Source organism: Rattus norvegicus, chromosome 2 (assembly GCF_021556685.1).
Source record: "Rattus norvegicus strain SHRSP/BbbUtx chromosome 2, alternate assembly SHRSP_T2T, whole genome shotgun sequence".
NCBI lineage: Eukaryota > Metazoa > Chordata > Mammalia > Rodentia > Muridae > Rattus > Rattus norvegicus.
Window position 1 is genome coordinate 182,709,652 of NC_141535.1, and position 9,999 is coordinate 182,719,650.

At 41.7% G+C, this 9,999-nt stretch overlaps 1 pseudogene; it reads left to right on the top strand.

The window, feature by feature from the left end:
* The first annotated feature begins 6,505 nt into the window (after positions 1-6,505).
* Positions 6,506-7,586, top strand: LOC147996391 (TD and POZ domain-containing protein 4-like; annotated as a pseudogene).
* Positions 7,587-9,999: the final 2,413 nt, after the last annotated feature.

Consider the following 9,999-nt stretch of genomic DNA (forward strand, 5'->3'; position numbering starts at 1 on the left):
ACATAACCTTAGCATGCACATTTAATTCCAAACACTGAAGGTAAAGTTAGTTTCTAGAAAGAAGCACCAGTGTGTAGAGAAAGTAAAAAATCAGAGAAAGATTAGACGGAAAATGATATGTTCAACTGTTATAAGAGAGGAAGGGGAAGCTATTTAAGAGATCAGTGGAAAGAGAAAAGGAGAGGGGACAGTTTTACTGGGACAGTGGTACAGAGACCAGTTGAGGAGAGAACAAGAGAGATATGTCTAGGTAAAGACTAAACAAGCCAGAGAGTGAGGTGGAAACAGAAGATTAGAACAGATTTTCAAAGTTAGTATGAGTCCAAGTGGGCAATTCTTGGACAGCTGAAGAAAGCCAGATTGTATCAGTTACAGTGGAGAGGAGTTTTGAGCCAGAACAAATGAAATCAGAAAGCCAAAGTTCAGTAAGAACTAGAAATTGGTGAGTTTATTCAGTCATAAGCCTCAGAAGCTGAGAACATTCTAAAGCCTAATTTGATTTGAAGGAGGCTCGAAACTTCAAGGACTAGTCCTATGTCAGTACATCAAGGGAGAATGTCTCATTTGCACAGTGAATAGTGCAAATAAAAGTTACTTTTACAGGAAAATATTTGAAGGTTGCCTGGACTTTCACCTCTGGAGTAAAATATGGTTAAGGCATCTTCAGTTTAGATACCAATTTCTAGAAACTGTGAAAGATATCACCAGATTCTCCTCTTTCTGGGAGTTAAGATGTATGGCAGCCACCATTGATTATCTACATAGTGTCTGTCTCCCTCTGTCTTCCTCTGTCTCCCTCTGTCTCCCTCTGTCTCCCTCTGTCTCCCTCTGTCTCCCTCTGTCTGTCTGTCTCTGTCCGTCTCTGTCTGTCTCTATCCATCCATCTCTCTCTGTCTGTCTCTCTCTGTCTGTGTCTCTGTCTGCCTCCATGTCTCTGTCTGCCTCCGTGTCTCTGTCTGCCTCCGTGTCTCTGTCTGTCTCTGTGTCTCTGTCTGTCTCTGTGTCTCTGTCTGCCTCCGTGTCTCTGTCTGTCTCCGTGTCTCTCTGTCTGTCTCCGTGTCTCTCTGTCTGTCTCTGTGTCTCTCTGTCTGTCTCTGTGTCTCTCTGTCTGTCTGTCTCTGTGTCTCTGAATCTCTGTCTCTGTGTCTCTGAATCTCTGTCTGTCTCTGTGTCTCTGAATCTCGGTCTGCCTGTCTCTGTGTCTCTCTGTCTGTATCTGTGTCTCTGAATCTCTGCCTGTCTCTGTCTCTCTGAGTCTCTGTCTGTCTCTGTGTCTCTGAATCTCTGTCTGTCTTCCTGTCTCTGTGTCTCTGTCTGCCTGTCTCTGTGTCTCTGTCTGCCTCTGTCTGTGTCTCTGTCTGCCTGTCTCTGTGTCTCCGTCTGCTTGTCTCCGTCTGTCTGTCCCTCTATCTGTCCGTCCCTCTCCCTGCCTGTCCGTCCCTCTCCCTGCCTGTCCATCCCTCTCCCTGCCTGTCCATCCCTCTCCCTGTCTGTCTCCCTCTGTCTGTCTGTCTCCCTCTGTCTGTCTGTCTGTTTCTCTGTCTGTCTGTCTGTTTCTCTGTCTGTCTGTCTCTGTCTCTGTCTCTGTCTGTCTCTGTCTCTGTCTCTGTCTGTCTGTTTCTCTGTCCATCTGTCTGTCTCTGTCTAGGTTTGTCTCTGTCTATCTGTCTCTGTCTCTGTCTCTCTGTCTCTCTGTCTCTCTGTCTCTCTGTCTCTGTCTCTCTGTCTCTCTGTCTCTGTCTCTCTGTTTCTCTGTCTCTGTCTCTCTGTCTCTGTCTCTCTGTCTCTAGCTTTCTGTGTGCATTTTTCAGTTTGGTTTTATTGTAATGTCTAGTTGCTTTCTGTGGTAGGAGACTACTTTTTCTGGCTAAAACACCTGTTGTCCTGCTGTCTTTTTGGATCTGGCAGGTCACCCATAAAATCACTTCTCTCCTCAACCTCTTTAAAAAAATCTTTACACCTGTCCCATTGTGTGACAGAGACTGCATGAGCAGAGCCCATGTTTCCTGCTCAGGGCTTCTCAGTTCTCCTCTAAGAAGCGACTTCTACCATATAGGTGCGTGCTCCGGAGAGTTAAGAAAAGAATAATTTAGATTCTGCAAAGGGGGAGGGGGTATGTTTCACAGTGAAACATACAAGCATTTTAAATTTCAGATTAGAAACAGAGGATCCTTCTATCGAGGCCCCCAAAGCACCAGATACAAAATCACTGATGCTCATAGTTTGCAATAAGTCTAATGGAGGAATAAAAAATCAAAATCAATTGGTTTATCCAATTATGAGGGATAAGCAAAATTGGAGCAAGACATACAGGAGAGCTAGGAACTGCAGAGCTGATTGAATCACTGTAATTATTTCTATGTCCTCTAGGCTGTAGGGACTCTCTAAGACATGTCAAACTAGAGAGAGATGAGAAATGTATCCAGAATTTTACATTTCACTTTACCTAAAGGCAGACATCCCAAATCCTACTCTTTGATATCTGATATGCTATAGCCCTTGGAAAACAGAATACCCTCTTCCTTTTCAGGACCAGCAGAGCAATCATTGCAGTTCCAAATCTGAAGAGGTCAGAACTAACCTGTAGAGGATGCAGGCTATGAGGTATTGATAAGCTGAATTCTGCCAATTAAAGTGGTTGAATTGAGAAGCATTTAGGATATTCCCAAACCACATACTTAAGTGAACCTGGCAAAGAATTCCTGAAAGTGCTGTGACATCCTTCCCCCTGAGGTACCAGCAATAGTATAGAATAGAGGTTATTATATAGTTTGATATACATATATATATACATATATATATACATATATATATATATAATTAGTATAGCTTTCATATAGAATTGTATTTACTTAGAGAAAGGGAAAGGTAGTCGAGTAGAGATGAGAAAAAATGGAGGCAGAGAGAAAGGAGAGAGAGAGAGGAGACAGAGAGAGAGAGAGAGAGAGAGAGAGAGAGAGAGAGAGAGAGGAAGAAAAGTAGGAGGAGGAAGGGGAAGGGGAAGAGAAAGAAAGGGAAAAAGAGGAAACTCCAGTAAGAGATACAATAGAGGGGGAGGGAAGAAAGGAAGAAGGAGCTTCAGGGGAGATCACCCTGTGCCATAGCTCCCTGTACCCAGATCCCTGAGAGAGTGTTGACACACATGAAAGCACAGGTGAGACCATCACTTCTGCTCAGAGGGACCTACCTGGAACCCTCAGGACACAGGAATGAAGAAGCAGTCTGGAACAGGATCCCTTGAGTTTCTGTCTGGACACAGAATTGACCCTGTGCCAGAGATCTCTGTTCACAAATCCTGTCAGGAAAGAGAGCTGATCTCCCAGCAGTGCTGACACACAAGCTTAGAAGAGGTTCAAGCCACTGCCAGAGAAAATAAGACCAGCAAATACCAGATATAACCAGATTGGTGAGGCAAGAGCTGGAACTTAAGCAACTAAAACTGAGGCCTTTTGGTATCATCAGAACCCAGTTCTCTCACCACAGCAAGACCTGCATACCCCAACACAGCAGAAAAGCAAGATTCTGACTTAAAATCTCATGATGATATTAGATGACATTGAGGACATAGATTACTCCCTTAAAGAAATACAGGAAAACACAGATAAAGACATAGAAGCCTTTAAAGAGGAAACACAAAAATCCCTTGAATAATTATAAGAAAATACAAACAAACAAGTGAAGGAATTGAACAAAACCATCTAGGATCTAAAAATGGAAATAGAAACAATTAGGAAATCAAAAAGGGAGACAACTTTGGCAATAGAAAACCTAGGAAAGAGAGCAGGGGTTATATACACAATCACCACCAACAGAATACAAGAAATACAAGAGAGAATCTCAGGGTCAGAAGAAACCATAGAAAACAATGACAAGAGTCAAAATGCAAAACACAAAAAGCTCCTAATCCAAAACATCCCAGAAATCCAGGACACAATGAGAAAATGAAACCTAAAGATAATAGATACGGAAGAGAGTGAAAACTCCCAACTTAAAGGGCCAGTAAATATCTTCAACAAAATTATATAAGAAAACTTCTCTAACGTAAAGTAAGAGAAGCCTATGAACATACAAGAAGCATACAGAACTCCAAATAGATTGGACCAGAAAAGTAATTCCTCCACTCACATAATAGTCAAAACACCAAATCCAAAAAAAACAAAGAGAATATTTAAAGCAGTAAGGGAAAAAGGTCAAGTAACATATAAAGGCAGATTTATCAGAATTACATCAGTCTTCCCAACAGAGACTCTAAATGCCAGGGCAGATGTCATATAGACCATAAGAGTATACAGATGCCAGCCCTGGCTACTATATCCAGTAAAACTCTCAATTACCATAGATAGAAAAACAAGATATTGCATGACAAAAACCAAATTTACATAATATTTTACACAAATCCAGCTGTACAAAAAATAACTGATGAAAAACTCCAACACAAGGAGTGAAATTTCACCACAGATAGAGCAAGAAAATAATCTTCTTTCAACTAACCCCCAAAAAAGTTAGTTACACAAACATTATTCCACCTCTAACAACAACAACAACAACCCCAGGAAACAACACTCATTGGTCCCTAATATCTCTCAACGTCAATGGAATCAATTCCCCCATAAAAAAGACATAAACTAACAGACTCGATATGTAAAGAGAAACCAGCATTTTGCTGCATGAGGAAACACACCTCAGAGACAAAGATAGACATCACCTAAGAGTAAAAGGCTGAAAATAATTTTCCAAGAAAATGGTCCCAAGAAACAAGCTGGAGTAGCCTTTCTAATATAGAACAAAATAGACTTTCAACCAAAAGTTATCAAAAAAGAAGGAAGAACACTTCAAACTCAAAGGAAAAATCCTAGATTAAGTATCAATTCTGAATATCCAAGCTCCAAATGCAAGAGCACCCACATTAATAAAGGAAACTTTACTAAAACTCAAATCACACTTTTACCACACACAATAATAGTAGGAGATTTCCCTATTCCTCTCCCATCCATGGACAGGTCATGGAAACAGACTAAACAGAGGCAAGGAAAAACTTACAGAAGTTATAAACCAAATGGATTTAACATATGTCTACAGAACACTTCATCCTAAAACAAAAGATTCTATTTTTTTCTTAGCACCTCATGGTGCCTTATCCAAGACTCACAATATAATAGGTCACAAAACAGGTCTCAACACATACAAGAAGACTGAAATAATCCCATGCATCCTATCAGATCACCATGGACTAGGGCTGGTATTTAATAACAACAAAAACAGAAATCCCACATACACATGGAAGCTGAACAATCCTCTACTCAATGATAATTTGGTCAAGGGAGAAATAAACTAAATTCTTTTTAGAGTTTAGTGAAAATGAAGGCACAGCATACCCAAAATTATGGGTCACAACTAAAGCAGTGTTAAGAGGCAAAGTTATAGCTTGGAGTGTCTCCAAAAAGCAACTGGAGAGCACACACTAGCAGTGTGACAGCACACCTGAAAGCTGTGAAACAAAAAGAAGCAAATACACCCAAGAGGATTAGAGGGCAGGAGATAATCAAACTCAGGGCTGAAATCAATCATGTTGAGATAAAAAGAACTATATAAAAAAAAAATCACCAAAACCAGGAGGTGGTTCTTTGAGAAAATCAACAAGATAGATAGAACAACAGTATCAATCAACACCCCCAGAGCTCCTCACAGGGAATAAACCACCATCTAAAGTGTACACAGGAATGGGATGGATGCATGGCCCCAGCTGCATATCTAGCAGAGGATGGCCTTTTCAGAAATCAGTGGGAGAAGAGGCCCTTGGTCCTGTCAAGTTTGATTTCCCAGTGTAGGGGAATGACAGGGCAGGGAGGCAGGAGGGAATGGGTGGTTGAGTGGGGAAGCATTCTCATAGAAGCAGGGGAAGGGGGATTGAATAGTGTCTTTCTGGAGGGGAACCTGGTAAACAGGATAACATTTGAAATACAATAAAAATAACCAAGAAAAGGTAAAAAAAAAAAAAACCTCTATATAAAAAGGAAAGCGATTAGGGATTCAGGGAGAGTAACAGACTAAGAGGCAGAAATAGTGCTAGGGGCAGGGATAAGTAGCCACTCTACAGTGAGCCACGCCTAACTTGGCAATTGGGTAGAGCCTAGATGCTAACAATAACCAAAACTCTCCTACAACTCAACACACACACACACACACACACACACACACACACACACACACACACAAACACACAGAGAGAGAGAGAGAGAGAGAGAGAGAGAGAGAGAGAGAGAGAGAGAGAGAGAGAGATTCAACATGATTTAACAGCCTGGATTGTTTTCTTTAAAATAATACTGAAGTCTAGACAGAACAGTTTAGAGAGACATGTCTTCAGTATCATAGAAGAGACAATTTAGGAGCAATTAAAACTTAAATATAAAAATATCACTAATTGTATCCTATAGGTTGAAGAGTAAACAATTTCTAGCTCTTATTTTCAGGTTCCAATTTTACATCCAAAGTACCTTAGGCAGAAATGTCAGGGGACCTGAATGCCAAGAACAGGTACTACGCACCGAGTAGCAGCAACCAGAAATTCTGCAACAGGTGGATGATTAGCAGCTTCTCTTTTTTCCTTGAGGGAATGGTAGAATACATTACAAGCCCAGTGTTCTCATCAAAGGCCGATGGGGGCATGGTGTTTTAATGTACACCCAAATGGGTTGATTAAGAGGGCAAAGGTTACCTGTCACTTTACCTGATGTTGCTCAGCTCTGAAAAGAGCCCAGTTTGAGCAGACACACACTTTGGTATCTTAACTGCGAAAGGGTGGGGGAGCAATAATGCTAGGAAATCAGGTGTCTATCGTTTACTGCCACACCAATCCTATGGTTACAAAAAGTTCATCCTTCCAGATTTTCTCTCGTCTGAAAGCCATTTGATATTTCCAGATGACAGAATTACCCCCTCTGCAATGTGAGTGTGGTCCAAGGCTCCTTCAGCATTTCTGGACAGAACACAAGACCCGTGATCAAGGTTCCAAGGTGCACATTGTCAGATGACCTAGGTGAGCTGTGGGATAATTCCCTCTTCACAGCCTGCTGCCTGCTCGTATCTGGCCAGGAATTCAGAGCTCACAAGTTCATCCTAGCCACTCATTCTCCAGTTTTCAGAGCCACGTTTGAACATGGCAGGAGAGCCTAAAGAAACAAGTTGAAATCTATGACCTGGATCCCCAAGTATTCAAGGAGATGATGGGTTTCATTTATACCAGGAAGGCTCCACATGTCTACAGCCTCTCCATTGTCCCTGGACTTCTGCAGCTGCTAACAAGTATGGCCTGGAATAAATAAAGGCCATAGGTAAGGATGTCCTCTGTAGGAAAATCTCTGTGAGGAGTGCTGCACACACTCTCATCCTGGCTGACCTCCACAGCACAGAGCAGCTAAAGACTCAGGCCCTGGCTTTCATTACATTTCATGCTTCTGAGGTCTCTGAGACCTCAGGGTGAGAGTCAATGGTGGAGTCACATCCCCACTTGGTAGCTGAAGCATTCCACTCCCTGGCTTCTGCGAAGAGTTTTTTTCTGGGCTTTTCCTCTGAAACTACTTAAGTGATTTTTAATACCTGACCAGCTATGACCTACACCTGTCTTCCAATAGCAAGAACCTGTGTTGTACCCAGTGACTCCTGGTTAGACAATGGTATTGCTGGAGCATTTACACTGATACAGGGGAAGGCAGTGTGGTGTCTCAGGACTTAAAATGGCTCTAAATAAGTTGGAATGGTGGGTGGGGGAAATGACAGCAATGGAGTCTGGGACACTACCTAACATCTACCTTGTTGATGTTGTTGTTTGATTTTAGACTGATGTCCTGGAAGCACTGACCAAAAGTTTTTTGTCAGAGAAACCTGCTTGCATTGCACTAAGCAGAAAAGATGACCAGGGTCTCAGAGCAAAGAAGAAGCCAAATATGAATGTTTAGTATTAACAAAAGGGAAATGGAAAGAAGGCTTTGTTTTAAAAAAAAAAAACTCTCAAGTTTGGTGGTTTAAATATGCACAGCCCATGGGAAGAATCACTCTTAGGAACTGTGGCATCTTTGGAGGAGGTGTACTCTTGTTATAGGAAGTTTGTCACTGTAAAGACATGGCTTTGAGGTACTGTATATGCTCAAGCTCTGGTCAGTGTCACACAGTCTCTTCCTGACTGCCTGCACATCTAGGCACTTAGTTCCTCCTCCAACCCCATGTGGGCTTGGACACTGTTGGCTTGGACACCATCATGCTTCCTGCGATGATGATAATGGACTGTACCTCAAACTGTAAGTCAGCACCAATTAAATGTCCTTTTTTAAAAGTTGTCTTGGTCATGGTGTCTCTTCACAGCGCTGAAACACCAACTAAGACAATGGACACAACCAGCTCTTTAGACAAAACCATATCCTAATCAAATATGATATGAAAACTATTGAAATGGTTATGGATTATTTTTGTGGGTTGCCTGGGTTTCGGGTGCATTTTGATGAGGAGCATATCTTGTACTCAGGTGATTCCATGTAAACCTGCTTCCTGTTTAAACTGGTCAAATAAAGGCTAGATCCTGTCATTGGGCAGTGGAAGGGAAAAGAAAGTCAAGAAGTTTTAGAGGAGAGAGGATGGGGAGGTGAAGATGAGATGGAAGGACAGGGAGAAAGGACGATGGGGGAAGAGGAGATGGGGATGGAGCAGAGTAACATGTCCTGGAGTATACTGCTACAGGGTACAAATATCCAGGATCTCATTGCTGGCAATAGAGCAATAGAGTGGTCTATTTACCTAGTTTAGATGTGCAGTTTATAAATGTTATAGCTGAGTTATGTGTTCTTTGCCCCAGAATATTGGGGTTGGAGATTTACTGATAAAAATGTAATTGGTATTAAATATTAATGCTGTCTGGTGTTTTCCACTTTCGATGATTTATGTGAGCAAGAGAGAGGGTGAAACTGCAGAGTGGTCCTTGGTGGTCTGCAGACCAGGCATTGGGTAGAAGGAGAGCATTAACTCCAGGAATTCTGTGGAAGAACAGGTTTGGGCTGCTTAGCAAGTCAGCAGAGGGAACCAGGGCCAGATACCAGTTTTCAACATCCAGCAAGGAGGAACAGGACAAGGTAATGGTAGAATGCATTTTGTGTATGTGGCTAGAGTTATGCTAAAATCTAGAGAAGTGAAGATAATTCACATATGTGGTTTTAGTCTTTGGACCCTGATTAGAGACAGTTTAGTCCTGGACATTAGAGGGACAATAGATTTCAGAAAACCATTCTATCACCTGTAGGGGATGGTTTAATGAAAGAGAAGGAAAATGAACTTAATCTGTTCAGGAGCTCTCCCAGGGACAGAAGGAGTCAGGAAACTTCATGCTTCCTCTCTGGCTCCTACTGGAGGTATACTTAGTTCTGGTTCTGGGTCCCTTCGGTAGGATATGTGGGTCCCTTTAGCGACACATTTCGTTCTCTACCCTCTCTCTCTATTGTTTGTCCATGACACACCAATTTGTCCATATCTGTTAGTTTATGTCTATGTTTTTGTTTTGTTTCTCTGTGTTTCATATTCAGTGCAAAAAAAAAATAGTTAAAACTTTTATCTCCTAATTCACCTCTTGATTTAGTTTGAACCCATGTCAACCCCCCAAAAAAGAAAACAAACAATAAACAACAGGTGGTCTCAGTGTGCACAACAAAAACTGCTAAGTTGCTCTGCACTTGGAGATAGGAGTCAAGGACAGCTGGAGAAGCTCTGCCAGGGCCTGATTGTCTGCACAAGCTGCTCTTAAAGGGGCCACCTGCTTCTCAGCTTCTATGGTAAGCAAGTTGATGTTTGTTTTCCTAGAAAACTCTCTGTGATTGTGTTTATTGAGTTCAGCATATGACCAGGTGCTTTTCTTTTGAAATTAGACCTAGAAAAAGTAAGAAAAAATTTTCTGGTTTAATTAAGTAAATGTGTAGAAGTCTCATATTTGTTTCTGACTAGTCTTAAAAGTCTTGGTTG